This window comes from Schistocerca nitens, chromosome 2 (assembly GCF_023898315.1).
Source record: "Schistocerca nitens isolate TAMUIC-IGC-003100 chromosome 2, iqSchNite1.1, whole genome shotgun sequence".
Classification (NCBI taxonomy): domain Eukaryota; kingdom Metazoa; phylum Arthropoda; class Insecta; order Orthoptera; family Acrididae; genus Schistocerca; species Schistocerca nitens.
In genome coordinates this window covers 541,335,330-541,350,127 of record NC_064615.1, presented here as the reverse complement: position 1 = coordinate 541,350,127, position 14,798 = coordinate 541,335,330, and positions in this window count along the sequence as shown.

The window sequence follows — 14,798 nt, the reverse complement described above, 5'->3', positions numbered from 1 at the left end:
CCATATTTTTGAAGTCCTGAAGAAACTGGCTTATCGACGAAGAGGCGCACCGCTGGATAGAATCATGGTTCCGTAGCCAACCGCAAACATATCTTCATGAAGCCATATCTTGTCAATGGGATAAATGTACTGGTATAATAAACGGTTTACTTACTTTTATCCATCCGTCTCGTTTTCATTTGACTCCCCCTTACGTACCTCTGCAATGCCTGTGCGACGTCGTTATCGTCGCCGTTGGCGGCGCAGTGTTCCTGTGTACAAGTCTTTGAAAGCAATAGACATTGACCCTGCTGGCCAATTCAATAAGCAGCAGCTTATTGGCGGTCCAGATCTCTTTCGTGGGTTGAGAATGCAGTTCACGTGTTATGTATCTGCTGTCTTTGGAAGTAGTAGATGGTTGACCTTGGCTGTTGTATGGGGTAACCATGCAGACTATGGTGGCCTTGAAGCTTTCCCTGATGCAAACATTTTGGCTTGGAAGACTTGGAGTATAGCGGAGAGCACAGGACTACTAGCGAAGGCTCCCTATGGTACCTTGGTTAAAAAAAATGGTTCAAATGGCTCTGAGCACTATGCGACTTAACGTCTGAGGTCATCAGTCGCCTAGAACTAATTAAACCTAACTAACCTAAGGACATCACACACATCCATGCCCGAGACAGGATTCGAACCTACGACCGTAGCAGCAGCGCCGTTCCGGATTGAAGCACCTGGAACCACTCGGCCACAGCGGCCGGCTACCTTGGTTCCAGACGGAGCCTATTTTCTACATTCGATTTCCCGCCCTACCAAAAAAAAAAAAAAAAAAAAAAAACCATTCGGTGCAAGTAAAGAAAACAGTCTTTATAAGGGAATATCTCGACTTTAGACTGGATATATCCACTTTCCCTTGAGTACTCTTGCTCCCGTGACTCTTGTTTTCAACACAAATGGTTAGAAAGTGGGTGCAGTACTTGAAAGTCAAACTGATACAGCATTCAGTGTTGGGAAATTTGTAAGCCATACATGACGTCAGCTACACACTCCTGTAGCTACCATCAACCCGTAATTCCTGTATTTTACTGATTAATTCCTCTTCTGTTCATCTTCATCGCCGTAGATAACGTTGGGAATTACCGGGGTACATCATGTGGAGCATTCGTTACTTGTCAGAGGTATTTTATCTGCTGCTACGTGAAGTGTGCGTAGCTGGCGCGCCAGCTCAGTGACAACGTGCCACCCATCAGGAGCGGCCGTGGAGCCAGCGCATGTAACATGTGCGTCGTCAGACACATCACCGGTGAGTCTGCACGTTCCTCCTTGTTTCTCGCCTTCCGCCTTGCAGCTGGTCCACATCTTCTGCCTTTCTTGCTTTTCGAAGCACTCTTGTAATTGCAAGTTTTACTAATAAAATGCAATAGCATAAATTACTGCATTAATTACAAGTAAATTCTTAAGGTTAAGTCGTGTAACAAGTTCTCATCCTTTGAAAGCAATGACGTGTTCAGATTTTTAAAGACGATCTGTTTATCCGTGTAAAAATTAAAAACCACATTTCTACAGTTTGGTGCTACGTATCTAGGAGATTAAATCTAACGTGAATCCAGCTGCTGCTACAAACGAAACACTCGTGGCTAGCTTAGAAAATCGCATTGCTTCCCGAAGAGCACTTTGGTTCTGTGTTTGCAGCAATTATAATGTTACGATGGTATACCAACAGCACTTCATGAATCAAGTAGGGATGATCAATTTTTTGGTTGCCTGCTGAGAAACTCAACATTTCTGAGAAAATAAAGGAATTCCGTTTCTTTGTAATACATCCACCGCTGTGACAATAATTTTAATTAAAGCATCATAATAACTTAGCCGAAGCTCCATGAGATCTCTTCTAATGTCAGTTAAAATGAACAATCTTGCTAGTCCTTTGTTTTTGAAGAATACACCGACTACTTCGAAATGTTGATATCGTATAGTGCAGGGGCCCTGTATCGAGTTGGATTAAGAGAGAGTGGCAGATGGATGAATTCAATGATAATCTGCGCAGAACATCAGAAAAACGTCAAAGGTGGAGGGAGAATCTGTTTACTGAAGCTCTGCGACTAGTGTTCAGTAAGTTATCTGTGCGTGTGATAGAGCACTGTACAATGCGCGAAGGTGGATAATTCTAATTACAGTCCACAAAGAGGCGTGCGCGATAAATTTTTCCCTCGGTCCTTACGTAAATATAATGGGGAGAGACAGCTACTACACTATAAAATTAAAAGTATTGTCTCCGATGTACTACATACCGATTCGTAGTGAGAGGTGATTGTGACTCTGGGTATAGAAAATCACAAGGAACGAATGAAATTAGTAGTATCACGTACAGTCGAAAAGTTTCTGTAAGTGCTTGCTCAAGAATGGGATTTCCTAATAAGCACCGTCTCAAGAGATTTATGGAACAAAGAAAGCGGTGAAGCTGCTTCCCACGTGGACCGCTCAAGAACACACCAGAGATCAGTCTGTAGATTTGTAAATTACGCTTTCCATCATCATGTCCCACATATTTCCATCATCCAAGACAATTAAAAAGTGTATTTTCCGTCACAAACTCTGCGTTTATCTTTATAACCAACAGAGAATGGTGTACCATAATTTCTTACTAAGTTGCAAATAAGGAAAGTAGACGGATATCGGCATATCTGGAAAATAATAGAAGCAAATCACTGCTTATAAGCCATCCGGTCCTCCACCAGATTCCATCTCTCAAACTTCCCTTGGTCGTCGTGTATGTGACTATCTAATATTAAGTTTTTCGTTAAAACAGGGAACCTAAAATCTTAAAATCGAGATATTATTTCAAAAAATCATGCGCTCCTCAGCGCAGCGCTTTCATCTTTGGTCAGTTATACATGATGCAAATAGACGTAAGACTCGAAAATGGAAATTCGAGGCACGACTCACGTTCTGTGTATGAATATGGCGTTCCAGTGTCACAGCGAACCATTTACCATTACAGAGGCTGCCCATCACCATTGTCATACTAAATATGTGTGAGTATTTCATATTTTAATTGTAATGATTGGAATATAATAATCGGAAATTCCAAGAAGTTAATTTGTTTGTCGTTTTTACTTCCTTCCCCGACGTGTATTGAGCTTTTATTTGCTATAGCTGTTTCACTTTGTATTCGTTTAAGTGGCTCTGAGCACTATGGGACTTAACTTCTGAGGTCATCACTCCCCTAGAACTTAGAACTACTTAAACCTAACTAACCTAAGGACATCACACACATCCATGCCCAAGGCAGGATTCGAACCTGCGACCGCAGCGGTCGCGTGGTTCCAGACTGAAGCGCCTAGAACCTCTCGGCCACTCCGGCCGGCGTGCGGTTGAAATATAGGTTTCCCAAGTCTTATAAGGATAATGCCACCAAGATTCATTTGTAAAATTCACGGACGTTTTCCTAATACGTCGTTGTCTAGTAAAATCTCGTTCGCCCTGTCTGATGACTTTGACGTCGACGGTACATCAAATCTTAATCTTCCTTCTTTCTTTCGTCTGAGGGGCTTAATCTAAGTAGGCCAAGAACATATTTTTATTGAGTCGCAGTTTATTTGGGAAGAACATTCGATAAACTGGCTGGCGTCCTTTCAGAAAGAACGACACTGCTCGTGAGGAATATATTTTCCAGTTCCTTCACACCTCTACGCTAATTACTCTTAGCTTCCTAGTTTCTCCAACATCATTGTAAATAACAATGACGTGACGAGAAGCGAAGCGAAAGAGGACGCATTTAAAACAGGTATGTATGTAAGTATAAGGTACTATATGACAGAGAAAATTATTTTATGTCATCGTAGCTTCAACAAGAACTTTTGTATGTCGTGACATGTAACTGAGGAAGCACTGCATATGTTCCTGTGATACTGTCTGACGGTCAGTTAGATAAGAATCCGCAGTTCGTCACTGTAGGCTACTGGAGGACACACGAGCTAACCATGTCTGATATCTGTTCAGTCGACAATTTGCCAGTCGGACGAGCATGTCGGAGAGAAGAGAGTGTAGTGCGAAGAAGTATCGTACGTTCCAGATAATCTGTGGTGGAGCGTGTCCTTACTGGAACATGAAACTAAGTGAGTAGTCATGAGAGGAATGGTTGTTGATCTCTTACAGCTCAGAGAAATAAAGCGTAGTGCAGAGAGTCAAAGTCATTAATAACCCGGAAGCATAGATCGTACGGTGCCTTTGCCTTGCATAAAGTGTGTAGTTGCAACAGCAGAGTTCGTCTGTGAGTCAGGATGGCGAACTATGAGTACACCAACAGACGTTGGTGTACAAGCACTGTCCAACACAACGCTGCTAACCCAAACACTATCGTCTCATCCACGAACTTGAATGTCCGATATAAAGTACAGGATTTTTAGAAAACAATATACAATCCCATCTTTGGTACATGTTTCTGACAATTCGAACACGGTGTTACATTGTAAGACATGCTAAGCCGTATTGACTTGATCCCAAAGTGAAATCTACACTCTGGCTTACAAAACGTTAAAGCTTTCACAGATTGCTGATAGCGCAGAAATGTTGTCCTGATGTGCTGTCGCTTTCATCTGTGGCGTTAAAGAAATAGGTCATCCAGAAAAATAGAACGTATAACCTTGAATCTGAGCTCGAAATGATACAAAGTGACATATCTACATTCGATATTGTTTTCTTTTATTTTCTTGCAATAAGAACTACGAAAGTATTGCAAAATGAAATAACCTTTAGTCATCATCAAACTGTCAGTAGATAAAAATGAGTAGACAGAGAATCAGTGCAAGATGTAAAAAGTATGCCAAATAGCTTCCTTCATTATGATATAAAACAACAATAAAATGATACCCAAAATACTGTAGTGTATTGTGTAACGTTGCCCTTGGGCTGTCAACGTAAGTGTAGGCAACAGTCGATGCAGTTCAAGCTTTTATTTACGCAGTGAAGTCACACGACTATTCATACACGCCTATACTTGCGAAAGGAAAACGCAATTCCGCAACTGTTAGGGTATGAATGATCAGAGTAGTGTCACATGACTTTTTAACCATTAAAAAAACGTAAAAATTTAAAACCATTTGATGAATTTCTACATTTGCAAAAAGGAGTGAAAGAAAGGCGTGGGGCGGGAATAGGACTTCATAGGCAAATGATAATGTGGGTGTATCAAACGAGAATTTATTAAATATGATTTTTAATTAAGCATAATACAGCAATGTAGTATCGAAGGAGAAATAATTAGTTACGTATTGTATTAGTCAGTAGAAATCAAGACGGTATGCACAGTGACGTCTAGGCGGGCTATAGCCAGTAGGGCGCCATTTCCTTGTAGAGTGCTGGACTGGAGAGGGCTGCAAGCAGCAGTCGGATACTGCAGCTGGGCATCGGAGAATCAGGAAGGTAGGACGGCGAATGTCAGAATGGGGACGAGATGTTCCTAACGTTGTGCAAAGACATTTAAACATCTGCGAACCATTTCCGTTCCTTCACAGGCAGATAAAAACGAAGAAGAAATGGAGTAGCATTACGCCGGCCGCTGTGACCGAGCGGTTCTAGGCGCTTTAGTCCGGAACCGCGCTGCTGCTACGGTCGCAGGTTCGAATCCTGCCTCGGGCATGGATGTGTGTGATGTCCTTAGGTTAGTTAGGTTTAAGTAGTTCTAAGTTCTAGGGGACTGATGACCTCAGATGTTAAGTCCCATAGTGTTCAGAGTCATTTGAACCATTTTTTTGCATTATAACTCGATAGTGGCTTTACTTAAGGCTGCATTTCCAACATTTTTAATGAAAGAGCAACCAAAGTACAAAACAGCTTGCTCGACTGATGTACAAACGCTACATGTCTTGCTGGGAGCCTTCCTGTCATCTGCACTAATCTGCGGTCGTGCAGCTGTCGCTATCCTATGTCTTCGAAGCGGTCAGGCGCCTTCTTAACAAGATGGTGCTTCCTTTTCCGCTGTTCCCAATCTGCACTGCCGTAAAAAAAGTTCCACTTCATATCCGAGCTAGTTCGTAGCTCTGTTGAGGGCAATGCACCGGATGTTTTTCTCCTCTGCATCCCTACCCCGTATCGGCCCTCCTGTGTCAAGGAGATAGAATGAGAAACACTAGGAACTGTAGCACGAGGAAAGACGGGTACCTAGGAGCTCACATAGTACTGCCACTTGATCTTGGTGTGGTGCATCTAGCCTGTTTTAGCTATGACGTCAGTACATACTGTACACGCTGCATCTATTATAGCGCTTTGCTGACAACGAATGCCAAATGATCAGGCTAACAATACAAGAGTGCAGTGAACTGCATTGTCTACAATGACCACTGCTCTCGTACGTGATAGTAAATACCGTATTATTTTGCTACTAAGCTTATACGCCTCTATTGAATAATGACGCAATTTATTCCAACCTCTTCGTTTGTTTTCTGCTACGTTTCCTAATTTCACATTATATGGGAAGTCATAACTCGCGGATTACAATTAACGGATTGTTACGTATATCTAGTATAGATAACCGTGTCAGCATGTAGCCACAGAACTACTAATTCAAATAAAATAATTCCAATCCATAGGGGGGCGCAGCAGCTAGTACTAGCCTAAACCGAGATTATGCCAGTAGCTTCCGTGAAATATAAAGAAAACAAGGAAAATCGTTTTAACTAAGGTTTGATTAATCATTGCGTGGTTTTCCTAGGCGTGATCTTATGGAAAACTATGCACCTTTTCCTTCTGTCTATCTGAAAAGCAGCTAACCCGGCTACTTGTAGAGGGAACTATAGTTACAGTCGTGGCAATCTTGAAGGACCACGTTCATGGATTTTCAAAAAAATGGCTCTGAGCACTATGGGACTTAACATCTTACGTCATTAGTCCCCTAGGACTTAGAACTACTTAAACCTAAATAACTTAAGGACATCACACACATCCATGCTCGAGGCAGGATTCGAACCTGCGACCGTAGCGGTCGCGCGGTTCCAGACTGAAGCGCCTAGAACCGCTCGGCCAACCCGGGCGGCCATGAATTTTCAGTTACGTTACTAAATTAACCTTGTTTTAATTCATTTGGGGTACATCATGCTATGAGATGGACTCTTTTTCAATTATAACAGTTATGTAGTTTAATGTATGTCGATGGTTGTGCAGTTTTCTTCGCATCATAAGGCTGGAATGGTTTGGTGTGTGTGTGTGTGGGGGGGGGGGGGGGGGGGCGAACTGTTTTTCATGAGACACCCGAGACGAGTCGATCTGTTAATTCTACTAGATCCGGACAGGACACACACTTAACATTTGGTGGAATATTATCTAAAGAACTACTGTTTCAGTAGCGATTGATAATTGTCTACAGACTGATCACTCCGTCTGTTTGGTCTGTTCCCCATGTCAGACGTGTTCTTGAGGGACTTTCCTCATGATCTCAAATCACTGATGGATATATTCTGTTCTTGAGCTGCGGTGTATGTACGGAATACAACGTACTCTTCGTCAGCCTAAGATTTGAGGAGTTCTTCAAGAGGGTCTTGAGAATATTTTAATAGAGAATACTTTCGTTAATCGAAGATACTTAAAGAAAACTATCGAAACGGTAAATTTAGACTCTTCACCGTGTCAGAACTCGAAGCTGTGGGGTGGGCATCTGCAGGCAGTTATATTCTTCCTAATCTATTAAAACACGCCTCGCTGTACCTATCTGCTTCCATTCCAAGCTGCACAGGCTCTTTCTCTGACCGTGAAGAATGTGCACCCCTAGTGGAGAGATTGAGGGTGATTCTACATCTGAGGAAAGGGGACACAACCATCTTACGACAGCAATTCTTCATATGTGTTGGGAGACCTCCAATGGATGGACTCTGTAAGCTGGAAGTTAGTCGTGCAATCAAGGACATACTGGCGGTTGTAATTATAGTGGAGCTACTGACGGAGGTCCAGTGTGCGCTTTAATTGTCGTACGGCATCTAAACTGTGTAGATATCCTAATGCGTTATTGCGGAAACGATTTACGGTGGAAAATAAATTAGTTCCCATTCTTGTCACGAGGTGCAAATATGGCGCTGTGTAGAATCTCGTGGACGTCTCCAGTGCTCATATTGATCAAATTACGTAAGCTGGGTTAATAATAAAATCAACATTATACCTTTCTCACTTGCTTGGCCTTTTCTGCCCACGTCCGGTACCTAATCCGTAACATATGAAAACATTTCTATGCGTCTTTCTTGCATCCACAGAGCCAGATTAGCACCCGGTGACCAAAATTGGAGCTAATGTTTTTCCAGTGTAAATCAGTTCCGGATTAACATTAGCATATCTACCAAGTTTCGCTGACATGTTCTAATTACAGCCCACACTGGAGCTATGTAAGTGGCTTCACTATAATTATTAACAAACCATTAGTTTTAACCTGTGATAGCACCTTCCAAAAGAGAAACTTTAGCTCGAATTGTTATACAGCAGTACTCAGGGCAATACGAAGCACTTGGACAAACAAGCTAATCAAAAGCGATATAGAATTTTAGCTTAACATTGTGTGGTTGCAGAGACTAGACGCATGTCTTCTGTATACAAATTTGTCGTCTTGAGCTTGTGGAACAAATGAAGAGACAAATAAGGTGACTAGTGCCATACTACATAAACTGAACTGTCATTTGACTTTACTTTAGAGAGCTACCGTTGCATAGAGCTACCGTTTTAAGTATTTGAATCCTAGTGGTATGTGCGGCCGAACTGCAGAAAATATCCTCTGTTAGTCCAGATAAACGCAAAGACGAACAGAGACTTCTGAATGGTCCGGTGCCTGGCGCCACATGGAGCGTGGGTGTGGAAAGGAGATCTGTTTTCTCCGTTTCTCCGAAGGAAGATTGTAGCGCCCGGAACGGGAAGTGGGATGTGCTAATTAAGACCGACGGTCGGTTCGTCGTAAGACAACGGGGGCGATAGCGCGCCAGGCGCCGGCTGCCATCTTGGCTTTCCCTGGCGGATAGCCGATAAGCACCACCGGGCCCCCTGATTGCAGCCGGAAGTTCTTCTGGCGCGCCGTTCCCACGGCGGCGGCGCTGCCTCCTTACTACTGGCGCCAGCGACGCTCTGCTCCCGCTATCCGCGAGGGGCGCGCAGAGAGCTGTTTTCTCACTCCTCTTTAGGACACCGCTAGGTGCTGGAGATCGTCGCACTCTGTTGTGCGGAACCTTGGGCTTTTGTGTCCTATACTGTGAGCAAAAAAGTTCTGAAGTTAAGTGGATAGTTCAAATATTAGAGAGTACAGGCGAGGAGGGGTGTCTCCGGGAAAACTTTAATAGTAGGAATAGAATTATGCGCATTTTTCCAGTTACGGTCCTGTATCATACAGCCGATATATGCGATTTAGATTTTTAATTTTTATAAATAAAGAAGGAAATGATGGCGATCAGTCATCAACAGTATTTAAAAATGCATGCTGATAGAGTTTGCGGATATTAACACATTAAATTACACCCTAAAATCATGTCTGTGGCCAAAAATCGTAAACTTCCTCTTAACTGCTTGTTAACTGGTTCAAATGGCTCCGAGCACTATGGGACTCAATTTCTGAGGTCATCAGTCCCCTAGAACTACTTAAACCTAACTAACCTAAGGACATCACACACATCTGTGCCCAAGGCAGGATTCGAACCTGCGACCGTAGCAGTCGCGCGTTTCCAGTCTGTAGCGCCTAGAACCGCTGGGCCACTCCGGCCGGCCTTGTTAACTGGGACTGTCTGCTTCACTGCCGTGTGTGGTTTTTCTTTTTTTTCTCGTATTAACATTAGTAAATAATTCTTGTGCATGTGGGCGTATTACAACTGCAACTATTGAAACTGAAGGTAATTTATAATGAATTAGCTGCAACCAGTTGTTTTTGTAGGTGTTTATTTTTCCATATGATATTTCAAGATGCCCCTATCCCATCTCCACATGTGTATATTTATTTACGAGTCTTGAACATTGTTTCTTTAGTAACGACATTGCAATGTTTTGCAACGTAAGTTTTTAAGACAACTATCATTAGTAAAGAAACAGTGTTCACGATGCGTAAATAAGTGCAGACGTCTGAAAATGGAGTGAACAGAAGGTGAATATATTCTCAAAAACTTGTGTTTTGAGGCGTAAGGAAAGGGATGCCTTCCGTATCGGGGTGTTACCGCATAAACGTGCGCGACAGTGTTGATTTTTATTGCTAGGTGCGCTGGTGTCGCGTCACGTCACGAGCCTGCCCATGAGCTTAAGTACGTACGTGAATCAGACATAAACTCAAGAGTTAATCATAGTGTACCAAAGACTTGAAACGTTCTGCACGGAAAGCGAAACCGTCGGCGTTACCAGCTACGGGGAGTACACACACGTGAGGAGGAGGATATTAGTGTTTAACGTCCCGTCGACAACGAGGTCATTAGAGACGGAGCGCAAGCTCGGGTGAGGGAAGGATGGGGAAGGAAATCGGCCGTGCCCTTTCAAAGGAACCATCCCGGCATTTGCCTGAAGTACACACACGTGAACTACGGGCCAGGTCGGAATTGACGTGATCTTGCGAGTGAGCACAAGTAAATGGCACCCGTGAAAGCATTGTCCTGCAGATACGCATTACAAAGATTTCGGTTTTCTCTTGAAATGTAGTTGCATCGGAGAGTTATTGAACTTCTGTAATCCAGAGCAAACATTAATGAAGTTAAAGAAAAAAAATCAAACACTTTATACGGTACAGAAAAAAGTATTGTATACAGGGTGTTACAAAAAGGTACGGCCAAACTTTCAGGAAACATTCCTCACACACAAAGAAAGAAAATATGTTATGTGGAAATGTGTCCAGAAACGCTTACTTTCCATGTTAGAGCTCATTTTATTACTTATCTTCAAATGACAATAATCATGGAATGGAAACACACAGCAACAGAACGTACCAGCGTGACTTCAAACACTTTGTGACAGGAAATGTTCAAAATGTCCTCCGTTAGCGAGGATACATGCATCCACCCTCTGTCGCATGGAATCCCTGATGCGCTGATGCAGCCCTGGAGAATGGCGTATTGTATCACAGCCGTCCACAATACGAGCACGAAGAGTCTCTAAATTTGGTACCGGGGTTGCGTAGACAAGAGCTTTCAAATGCCCCCATAAATGAAAGTCAAGAGGGTTGAGGTCAGGAGAGCGTGGAGGCCATGGAATTGGTCCGCCTCTACCAATCCATCGGTCACCGAATCTGTTGTTGAGAAGCGTACGAACACTTCGACTGAAATGTGCAGGAGCTCCATCGTGCATGAACCACATGTTGTGTCGTACCTGTAAAGGCACATGTTCTAGCAGCACAGGTAGAGTATCTCGTATAAAATCATGATAACGTGCTCCATTGAGCGTAGGTGGAAGAACATGGGGCCCAATCAAGACATCACCAACAATGCCTGCCCAAACGTTCACAGAAAATCTGTGTTGATGACGTGATTGCACAGTTGCGTGCGGCTTCTCGTCAAACCACACATGTTGATTGTGAAAATTTACAATTTGATTACCTTGGAATGAAGCCTCATCCGTAAAGAGAACATTTGCACTGAAATGAGGATTGACACATTGTTGGATGAACCATTCGCAGAAGTGTACCCGTGGAGGCCAATCAGCTGCTGATAGTGCCTGCACACGCTGTACATGGTACGGAAACAACTGGTTCTCCCGTAGCACTCTCCATACAGTGACGTGGTCAACGTTACCTTGTACAGCAGCAACTTCTCTGACGCTGACATTAGGGTTATCGTCAACTGCACGAAGAATTGCCTCGTCCATTGCAGGTGTCCTCGTCGTTCTAGGTCTGCCCCAGTCGCGAGTCATAGGCTGGAATGTTCCGTGCTCCCTAAGACGCCGATCAATTTCTTCGAACGGCTTCCTGTCGGGACACCTTCGATCTGGAAATCTGTCTCGATACAAACGTACCGCGCCACGGCTATTGCCCCGTGCTAATCCATACATCAAATGGGCATCTACCAACTCCGCATCTGTAAACATTGCACTGACTGCAAAACCACGTTCGTGATGAACACTAACCTGTTGATGCTACGTACTGATGTGCTTGATGCTAGTGCTGTAGAGCAATGAGTCGCATGTCAACACAAACACCGAAGTCAACATTACCTTCCTTCAATTGTCCAACTGGCGGTGAATCGAGGAAACTAAAATGAGCTCTAACATGGAAATTAAGCGTTTCCGGACACATGTCCACATAATATCTTTTCTTTATTTGGGTGTGAGGAATGTTTCCTGAAAGTTTGGCCGTACCTTTTTGTAACACCCTGTATATTTAATGTGCAAGTAAAGCCACCAATTTCCAGAAAAGACGCATTAAAAATGTCGAACTTTCAGGATAAAGATCCACTTTGCAGGACTGGAACCAGAGCTGGGTAAATTAACGAGTATCCGTCTGGTACACAGCCCTGCGAGTATGTGGTTTCTAGACGGTTCCCCGCACTCGTGTGGATAAATTATGATCTGAACCAGAATCTGTGCGGCAGAAAATCTGATAAGATGCACAACAAAGTTAACACGACCCACAGACAGTTAACGCACGAGACTACCCTGTGGTTAATTCAGGATCGTGGCAACGGGAATGGCTCTGACACAAAGTTAATTTTTTTTCTTCTCACACCGAATATCCACTGGTATTTAGGTGTTCCAGTGAAAGTCAAATTTCTTGCAGCTGTATTTTTTGTATTATTTTGATGTTTATCCCATTGATTTCAAAACGGAGTTGTCTCGTCTTCAGGATAACTGATACGCCATCCTTCATGCATCAAATGCCGTTGGTATCTGAATAATGAGAGAATATTGTCTTTAAATTGATTGTACTTACATGAGATAAACTTCAAAATAAAATATCAAAAATACAGCTCAAAGTAAACTGGTTCTCACTTGAATAAAAAATAAAATAAATTAGCCAAATCATGAAAACAGGTAAATTTGTTCAATGCTAGGAAATACAGAGAGTGGTAAATAGCACCACCACCGATTCAAGACTTTTTATGCTAAAACCGACAAGTCAGCATTGTCAGTGAAATGATTAACTCACATGCACTGATGACCATGAATGTATTTCTCAAACGGCAATGTCCAAAGGACTCAAAACATTTTTGCCGCAAAAAATGTCCAAAGTTTCAAAATTTTTAATCTGTTTTGCATACGTAAGACTATTTGAAGTCAAATGAAAACTAATATAGTTTATTAAACTGTCGAGTGAAATTAGTAACGTTAGATGCATGTTTTTCGCAAAAGAAATCAATTATTGACATTAACAGAGATTCATCGTTCTAAATTCCGCTACTGTGTTGTGATATCACTTATATTTTTAACTATTGGCCATCTGTTCACTTTTCACTTATCTACGAACTAAATCTGTATTTGGAATACATAATTTATACACTCGTTTTTTAATATCTTTAATACGTCAGTTTAGAGGTAAGAAGTTTCCAGTGAGAGTTGACTACAGCAACTGTCTGGTTTCCAAGCATACCAATTATGCCGTCCTCACACGGGACGTATTTTTTTCAATGTGAGGAATGCCAAATGTAGTTTCCAGTGTGGTTGGTTTACTTTCAGGAACAAGATAGTATATCAAACGGGATGTGCATCTCAACATCATTTTGTCATTTTCGACCTCGACACTCTCCAGAGATTCTCGCCGGCTATATTTGGTGCGTAAACCGTTCAGTTTTTTTTTTATGAAGATAGACGAGCGTAAATACTGCGTATCCACACATAGCATACCGCTTGTAGAATGAACTGTACTGAATTGCGAGATAATCAACAAGTGACGTAGTCAACAAACTTGCAATTGACTGGTTCAGGATCCCTAGCACGTTCACAAAATCACTGAACTAATCCCTGATAAGAGAATACTCCAAATTATACGATACATCGACTATGATATACTTCTGTTAAATTAATAACAAAACTCAGAACCTTTCATAAAACAGTAAAATGAATAAATAATATTTGCAGCAAACAGGGTGCTAAAGGGCGACTTTTAAATTTACATTTCACGTCGTTATCCACTAAAGTGCAATTGGTAGATGGTATTTCAGTCTAGACATCTGTCTTACGAAGAGCGAAAGGCCTTTCCAGTCCTAGCGTCATTACCGAGTATTTAGTTGTACCAAATCGTACCAAAAATGACGCCTTTTTAAAAATTTTCGGTTGCCGCTGCTATGAAACGGTATCATAGGATGGAAGATTTTTTGTTATTCGACTTTTGCCTTCAGCGAACTACGGGGAAACAACTTTTTTGCTGGTTGCTCGTGTTTTCTCCTCCCAAAAATCTTCATTCTTTCGCTGAAGTTCCTCCTGATTCCCTTTTCCCACGTGATCGTGGTCCTTGTGCGTTGCTTCTCCTGAACCTTCTGAAAATCCTTCCTCCGTCCGTCATCGGTTATTTTGCTGTCTAGGTAGCTGCATTCCATAACTGAATGTACGGCGTGACCGTCAGTCGAAACAGCTATTTCCTCATCAAATTTTGTGGTCGCCTTTAGTGTGATGAATTAGTTGAAGATTTACTTTGTCAGTCTGCGTTCGCTCGTTCGGAGGAGGTTCCCGTACAACTTGAGCCTTCTGTCGGGTATATTGTCAACGAGGCTGAAATCGAAGCGGGGCTCCTCACTAAAGACCTACTTCAGGCAATGACATTCCAGGCTGCATATGTGCTGGAGACGCCCCGGCCAGCGATGGCACATCAAGATGACTGCCGCCCGTCATATGGCTCGACATCTAGGAGTGATAGTCTATAGTCTGGGGTGCCATTTCATTTCATACCGGATGCCTTT